General features: G+C 43.6%; 1 pseudogene; it reads left to right on the forward strand.

Annotated features, from left to right (window-relative positions):
• Positions 1-7,910: 7,910 nt before the first annotated feature.
• LOC136332741 (U6 spliceosomal RNA) lies at positions 7,911-7,979 on the forward strand (annotated as a pseudogene).
• The last annotated feature ends 852 nt before the right edge of the window (positions 7,980-8,831 follow it).

Raw genomic sequence — 8,831 nt, forward strand, 5'->3', positions numbered from 1 at the left:
TGTGCAAGCTAGGATTAAAAGTAATGGCCCACCAGTTCTTGGCTCCATTGTTTCATTACTGTCTGTTCGAATCAAATGCGAACCTGCACGGGCCAGGTGGCTGTGATGGTGGCATGGCTACTGGCTTTACACCTGACTTCTGGAATCTAGACCCAGAATTTACAAAAAAAAAAAAAAGGCAAAACTGGGGAAACACAACTGAAGGTATTCAAAGACACTTCCTGAATAAAAAATGCTTTCTAATAAGTGCATTTGGGCTTTCAAGACTAGCCCCTGTCTTCACTGCCTTCAGAGGAGTGTGCAGCACATAGGAGGTGCTGTGCGCAGCGAGGTTCTCCTGGACTGCAAACCCTTTTGGCTGCCAAGGGGTACAGGAGAAGGAGGGGGAAAGAGCATTTCAGCACTAGAAAGCAGAAAACAAACCACTGTCCCCACCCTCCTCCCTCCATCTCTAATGTCCTCAGTAAAATAAAGTTGGAATCAGGGTTCGCTAGTCATCCGAGCTCCTCCCCCTATTTGAATGCATATGTGTAAAGCCAGGAGGCATGGCTAGGGCCACTATCACAGCAGCCTTCTGGCCCATGCAGGTTCGCATTGGATTCGGACAGTCGGCAAAGAAACAGCGGAGCCAAAAACTGGTGGGCCATAGTCTTTAATTCTAGCTTGCACCCGGCGGGCAAGTAAAAATACACACTGGGCTCCAAAACCCAGTCACATTCAGTGCTCACAAAGCCACTGACTTATCCGAGTTTCCTAGAATCAAAGGTTTCTAGCTCACCAGACTTATTCACCTCTGTTCCCCATCTCCTTCCTTATCCCAAATACAAACTCTACACAAACTGGCATCTCACTCAGCACTCCGCCATCTTGGCTGCTTCTCCTGGCCTCCTCCACGTGGCCTTTCTCTGCTCTCCTCTGCTCTCTCTTCTAATGATAATCTCAGGAACCAAGAGCGCAAACTCCCGCTTCGTCCCCATTTTATAGTGTAGAAATCCAAACCCTTAATCCAATATACAAAATAGGGAAGTCTCTAATACAAAGTCTCTTTCTGAGGCACCATTGGATTGTACCGCCCTACATCAAAAAGGGTGGGAAAGGCTTAATCCCAAAACCAAGCCCCAGGCTACAAGGATTCTCAACATACATTAATATCACCTGGGTGAAGGCCTCCTCATGTTATCTTTAACAAAGTGAGCATAATACATTTTATCTGCCCAACAATATGCTACACAAATAGTCCATTTGCTGCCCAGGACCTTATCTGAGGGATCTGTCTTAAGTTATCCGTATGGGGATAAGAGCATCAAAAGAAATTTAAGCTATGTGATTACACTACTGGGTTATGTAGAAAGTTGGACTCTGTTTCCGCAAAATAAAGTCACTACAGGAAATGTTCTAAGGGAAAATTTCCCTTTGAAAGAAATAAAAGGAGAAAAACACCAATGCTGTGGAAAATAACGAAGCACAAGAAAGGCCATCAAGAGTGGGTATGGGAGCCCGCTTCAGTCACGCAGGCAACAACACCTGGCAGAGAAAGTTGCCCAGGCATGTCTTGGTCTCATTTGAATAAATTTCATTATTTCAATTATTACCTTAGGGAATTGTGGTATGGATTTATCCTCAAATAAAATTATTCTCAATTTGCTTTAATTAAAAAAAAATATTGGCAGAGGGAAAGTTAGTCAAACAGAAAGCAGCATGACAAAGGAACTTTAAAATAGTTGGAAACTGATTTATCTTATGGTTCCTCCCTCAGATGCTGAGAGCCACCTTTAAAAAAAAATTTCCCTTTCCCTTTCTCTCTTTATCTAAGTAATTAAGGAGAATATGGTCATCCTTTCAACTTTCACTCTCCCTGACTCATGCAACAAACACCTAGTCTCTGTCCCAATCTAAGTTTTTGCCAATGTTAGGCAAAATTTAAAACGATCCACCTCTCTCTCTCTTTCTTTTAGTCTCTCTCTCTCTCTCTTTTGACTGAACAGGTATGAATAGGGAGTCTCCAATCAGTTGGCCTTAGTGAAGCAGCTCCACCAACATAATCTCATAACCAAAAGCTGACAGTAAGAAATTGTATGCAATACATCAAATAAATAGTGAATACACACACCACCACCACTGCCTTAATCTTAAACTGTCAGAACTGCTCCTAGCAGCTTTCTACTTCAGGGAAACAAAAACATGTGTTGTATAAAAAATAATAACTCATTTGGAGTTGCTGAGATACAAAAATGAGGAAATGTAGATTCTCTACTGATATAGGTAATCGGGAATCCTTTCTATTTACCTACCTCCACCCCCCCCAAAAAAAATATAAGCAGGGACAGTATAATAATTACTAATATTTACTGAGCACTTATATGCCAAGTTCTGCATGGATTATCTTATTTAGGCCTTATAACAATTCTCTGAGGTAGGTACCATTATTATTATTCCCATTTGACAGACAATCGCCTGAGACTTATTGCATCTAGCAAGCAGCAACACGAAGCTATGCACCCAGACAGACTTCCTACGTAGTCTGGAGACTGACCTGACCTCAAATCTGACTTCTGATACTTGCCATTAGCTCATTCTAAGATACTGAGTAACATGGAAGAAGATCTGAAAATGTTTGGCCAAACTATGATCTACTGCTATTTCCTAGCCCTTCCATTCTAATTTTCTGAAACCACAAGTTTGACTTCCCAGAGTGTCAGGGGCTGCTGGGGAAGGAAATGAGGCAATCTTTGCAAAAGAATATTAAAAAGTAAAGAGAGCTAGGTGCATTCTCCCTCCAAGGAGCACACCTGTACCCTCCTCCCCTTAGTCTTCCCCCCGGTGAGTTACCTTTACCTCTTTTTCTCCTAAGTTCCAAGGGTTCTCCTTTTGCCTCTACAACTTTCTAAATAAACTTTCTCTTAAAAAAAAAATAATAAAGTAGAAAGGGCTATGGCAGAGGTTGGAAACCTATCAGAAAGTGAAGTCAAGGTTCTAACTCTTTACATGGGGCCTGAGGGGCAAGAGTGGCAATGGAATAAGGGCCCTGGATAGCGCCCCAGCTCTCCAATGACAGCAGCAGCAGACCCATGTGCTATATAAACCAAAGCTACAATTAAGTGTAAACACTCACACATGATAGTTTGTACCTACACAGTCTGTTAACATTTATTCAGCAACCAGTATATACAAAGCTTTGTACTAATATGATACACCTCAGCTTTGTCTTTCACGAGCTCATGGTCTCAGAAGGTATGGGACAAATAATCATGGAAGTGGTTACACAATATATGTTATAAAATAAAAACAAGAGAAAGCTATTACGAAAAGCTCGGGGTGATGGGAAACAAACAACAGAGACGGGTGAAGTTAGACCAGGAATTAGAATAGTTTAGGAACAACAATGACAGGGCTTCTGGAGTAGAGTGTCTCTTTGGTCTCTGTCAATGCACATGTTGAGGAGCTGAGGAGATGAGGCACCAATGCCACCCCTACTTTTATGTTTTCCACTCTTTGGGGGAATTTTCAGCCTTCCTCCACCCAGAAGTCCTGCAGTAGTAAGTTCTCAGAACATATCTGGCTGAATCAATGAATAGGGGAGTCTTTTATTGGTGCATTTACTCAAAATGTTTCACTTATTCAACAAGTCCTGTGGTGGTTTCAAAATATATCCACAAATTATTTGATACTCTTGCCTATCCAAGTATGTTAAATACAGTGTAACTGTCTTTAGTCACTTCTAATTACTACAGTGTGGCCAGTGTGGCTAAAACAATGGTCCACCTGAGATTAAGACATACAAGACAGAGCAGTTTCCGTTCTCTCTCTCTCTCTCTCTCTCTCTCTCCCTCTCTCTCCCTCTCTCTCTTCTTTTTTTTTTCTTTTTTCTTTTTTTTTTTTTCTTGTATGCATGCACAAGAGAGACAGGGAGACAGGAAGGGAGAGAGATGAAAAGCATCAACTCATAGTTGCAGCATGAGTTGTTAATTGATAGTTTTCTCAGATGTACTTTGACTGGGGAGCTCTAGCTGAGCCAGTGACCCCTTGCTCAAGCCAGTAACCTTGGACTTCAAGCCAGCAACCATAGGGTAATGTCTATGATACCATGCTCAAGCCTGTGACCCTGAGCTCAAGTTGGTGAGTCTGTGCTCATGCCAGATGAACCCGTGCTCAAGCCAGCAAACTTAGAGTTTCAAACCTGGGACCTCAGCATCCCAGGCCAATGCTCTATCCACTGAGCCACCACTAGTCACCATGAACCACACAGACTAGTTTGGCATGTGTTTCACACCTTAGAAGAAAGGGCCAGTTTGGAGACAGAGACTTGGGAGACCTTCACATGAATCTGATAATTGTTGCCCTGATAATGAATAAGATCTCAGAAAGTAAGAGTGCCCTAGAACAAGAAGATAGATCTTTGGAGAGGACCAATGTTAAAGAGACAGTAAAGCATTCCCAGAAATATTGGGGTTGGGGGGATTAGGAAATCAAGAGAATAAATTCATTCAAAAGTTGGCAGTCTTCTGCAAATATAATAAGAGTCAAATAGTAAAAACTGTGATAGGCCCCTTGAATATAACAAGAAGGTCTTTGTAGATGACCTTGGTAAGCACACTAGCTTCAGGGATGCTCCTCTGAGGTCTACAATGTAATCTTAGTAGTTTCAATACATTAGAAATATTGTTTTTCTTTATGAATAGGGAAGGGAGAGCTACTTTGCAACTGGTATCACCACAAAAAAAACCCCCAAAGTTTACCCTAAATCCAACAGAGAGCTCATAAAGACAGGCCTGAGTAGGAATAGACTAGAAGAGCCCAGTACCCAAGGCATCCATGGGTTTCAGACGAGATCGGGCGCATTCAGGGTGGTATGGCCGTAGACATCCATGGGCTTCAGAGCACAGCAACTTCACCCAATGTCTTCCTAGAACACAAGAAACGTTTCTTTGAAAATTTCTAGTGCTATCACAGGCATTCTGGATAAGAGCACGGAGATCTGTTCGTCAGTGAAGATCACATAAAGACCCCATCTGGGCACCTGCCAGCTTTTCTTTCCCTGGACGGCATAGCCACACTGCCTAAGTCTGAAATTAGCTAAGAACCTTACATTCATTAATTAGTTTGCCCAAGTCTCTATTCCCTCATTAGGAAAATAAAGATGAAAACAGGATTCAGTACAAAGGGCTGAGTGAGAACTGAATGAGATTAATTAGCACAGTGCTTGGCACATAAAAAGAGCTCAGGGAAATATCTTTATTATAATAAGTAATAATATAATACCATGAAAATTAGGAGTATTATTAGTACTAGATCCCAGGTACTTTCAGAAATCTTTTCCTTTGCACTGTAACTTATGAGGCTATGGGTCTTTCTCAACTCTCCCCATGACCCGACATGTCAGTCTGCCTGCCATACTGACAAAACTGCTCCAAGAGAGCAGGAACTCAAGCCTCACCATTCCCATCACACACCTAGCGACTAGGGTGCCCAGCACATGCAGGAAGTCAATCATGCCTGTAGAATGAGTTAATAAAATCCAACTGTATCTATCAAAATGTGCTGATGAGAGCAGAGAAATACTGCTTCTAGGAATGGCAGAGTCATCTAGGAGGAGCCAAGGAAAGGCTGATGAGTCTGAAGAGGAAAAGAGAAGAGGTCGGCCCCCTTTTTCTGGATTAGAGACCCAGAGATCCATTCTTCAATGAAGTTCAGATAAGGAGCAAAGCAACAGAGCAGCCTGACTGCACAGCAGGAAGAAAAGATAACAACAGTGTGGGTTTTGTTCTTTCTCACCCTTGCGGGGTATTGATCAAATAAGTTTGTAAATATGATATATATGTTTGCTCGCTTATACAGTGGTACCTTGAGATATGAACAGGCCAACATACAAATTTTTTAAGATATGAGCTGTGACTCGATCCATATTTTTCTTTTCTTTTTTTTTTTTTTTGTATTTTTCTGAAGTTGGAAACAGGGAGACAGGCAGACTCCCGCATGCGCCCGACCAGGATGCTCTGCCCATCTGGGGCATTGCTCTGTTGCAACCAGGGCCATTCTAGCACCTAAGGCAGAGGCCACAGAGCCATCCTCAGCGCCCGGGCCAACTTTGCTCCAATGGAGTCTTGGCTGCGGGAGGGGAAGAGAGAGACAGAGAGGAAGGAGAGGGGGAGGGGTGGAGAAGCAGATGGGCGCCTCTCCTGTGTACCCTGGCCAGGAATCGAACCCAGGACTCCTGCACACCAGGCCGACGCTCTACCACTGAGCCAACCAGCCAGGGCCCATATTTTTGTTCGAGATCTGAGCGAAATTCCGAGATACAAGTCGTGATTCTGAAAGTTGCCACTAATTGGCATGTTGGCACACAGGTCCAGTATCGGAAGTTTGATATATGAGTTGACTGACTTACGAGCTTGGTTAAAGAATGAATTAAATTCATATCTCAAGGTACCACTGTAGTTTGCATTGGGTGTGAGGGACAGGCTGTAAGCAGGCAGTGTCCTTATAGCCTAAGGCTTAGTTTTAAGACTAAGCCTTTGCCACCCTTTTAATACTAAGATCTAGCTTTTCTCCACACCCTTGACTGTTGCATGATGTGGGGTGGTGCACTCTCATGAGGAATCCCATTATGCCTCAGATAAGTGACTTTGTATCAGAGACTTCCTTGTTTGTTTATTGGATTAAAGGTTTGATTTCTACACTATAAAATGGGACAGAGGAGCTCATGCTGGAGGAGAGCAGAGAAAGGAGAGCAGAGTAAGGCCATGTGGAGGAGAGGAGAAGCAGCCAAGATGGCAGAGTGCTGAAGGAGAAGCCAGTTTGTGCAGTTAGAGTAGAGAGAAGGAGATGGGGAACAGAGGTGAATAAGGCTGGTGAGGTAGAAACCTTTGATTCTAGGAAACTAGGAAAAGTCGGTGGCTTTGGGAGCCCTGAATGGAAAGGAAAGTGTTTTCCCACTGTGTGTATTTCTTGCCCACTGGGTGCAAGCTAGGATTAAAGCTAATGGCCCACCAGTTCTTGGCTCCATTGTTTCATTACTGTCTGTCCGAATCAAATGCGAACCTGCATGGACCAGACGGCTGTGATGGTGGCCACGGCTACTGGCCATACACAGGGGAACTCCCTTTATATGCAACAGAACCAGGAGAGCAGTTTTACACACACACACACACACACACACACACACACACACACATCTCTTGGAAAATACTGAGGGCTGCAAAGTCCTGTCACATCACAAATCAGAAGGTAGGTGAGGGTTCTGGTGACCAATATGATTTGGGAATACAAAAAACAAACAAACAAAAAACAAGCAAACTCCCAACATAATCCAGCAAAACCCAACATACTACATGACATTTCAGACCCAACAGGAAACAAAACACAGACCCCCCCCCCAAAAGAGGAAGTGATGTGTTCACCCTCAGCAAACAATGAAGCCAACAAGTTGAAAGGAAAAAAAAAATCAAGTACAAAGGGACAGCAGGAATTCCTTAAAAGAACATGGAGCATTGGGCCTGCAGTTAGCAGTATCCCATCGCTTTCCTCAGAAATACCTCTCTCCTCCTCCTCCTTCTCTCTCTCTCTCTTTCTCTCTGTCTCTCTCTCTCCCTTTCATCTAGGTTTGAAATGGTTGAAGAGAAATCTAAAAGTTAAAGTTTCCCATTTAGAAACAAAAGACAACATGAAAAAGAATAAAAAGAGTGGGGAGGAATGTCATAAATAGATAATCAGAAAAATGGCCTCCTAGACTGCAGCTATGTCTTCAGTGTATGCCTGGAGTTGACAATAAAGATGTAATCTTCCATGTAATGATGCTTTGCAGTAATAGGATCTCTTAATCCCAGTTATCTCAAAGAAACATAAACATTAATTAGGTTCTCCCTATGCCTCTAGAGGAATTCCATTTTCACCCTTCATTTAATCGAGAAACTGTGCTCGCTTCGGCAGCACATATACTAAAATTGGAACGATACAGAGAAGATTAGCATGGCCTCTGTGCATTTAATCGAGAAACTGAGGTACAGAGAAACGAAGGAAACCGCCTCAAGGATGACAATGTGAGTCAGCAGCCTGACCAGGAAGCTGGGGCTGTGACTGTCATTTCCCGGTTTCCTCCATAAATATGAGTGTGTGTGTTTTTTTAAGAAAGGCAGCTTTCCAGGGGAGAAATGGAGATGCAGGTCATTCTGGGGAGGGGCAGGACACCTGGCACTAAGCACACAGGTCAGCAGACACTGAAACTTCTGAGGTGGATCTGTTCCCTTCCCTCTCCAGCACTACAGAGCTGGAAAGCTCAGTCTCCCCAATGCCCTGGCTTCCTGCTCCTTAACTAGGTGTCCTCCCTGCTCATAGCCCAGCCCAAGCAGCCGCCATGCAGGCTGACCACCCCCTGGCCCTCGTGCCTGCAGCTCACTCGTGCCCAGCGTGTGCCAGAAGCCTCCCACCGGTCGGTGTGTGCCATGCATTGCAAAATGTCGGCATGTGCATCCGCAAAGAATTTTGTCCTTAATGACCAACAGAAAGTTTGTTTGGCGACCTGTCCCTCTAAAGTGGAAAAAGAAAAAGAAAAGAAAGAAAAGGCTGCGAACTGCTTATAATGAGCTTCCAAAGCTCAGTGGTGTCTTAACCAGCTTCAAAGAAAGTACAAACAACTAAACCCCAACCGCTTGAAGACTTGCCAATCTTCAATGCACTGGAGCTGGATTCTGGAGCAAAGGGCAACCGCGATTATTCTAGAAGTTATGTCATAGATGGTGTAACATTACCTTCTGCCTACTGGCATCTTATCAGCCCTGTATGCCTGCTCTATTTTGAGACCCATTGAAGCCTGCTACCTGGGACATGCTAACGAG

This window comes from Saccopteryx bilineata, chromosome 3, assembly GCF_036850765.1.
Source record: "Saccopteryx bilineata isolate mSacBil1 chromosome 3, mSacBil1_pri_phased_curated, whole genome shotgun sequence".
Classification (NCBI taxonomy): domain Eukaryota; kingdom Metazoa; phylum Chordata; class Mammalia; order Chiroptera; family Emballonuridae; genus Saccopteryx; species Saccopteryx bilineata.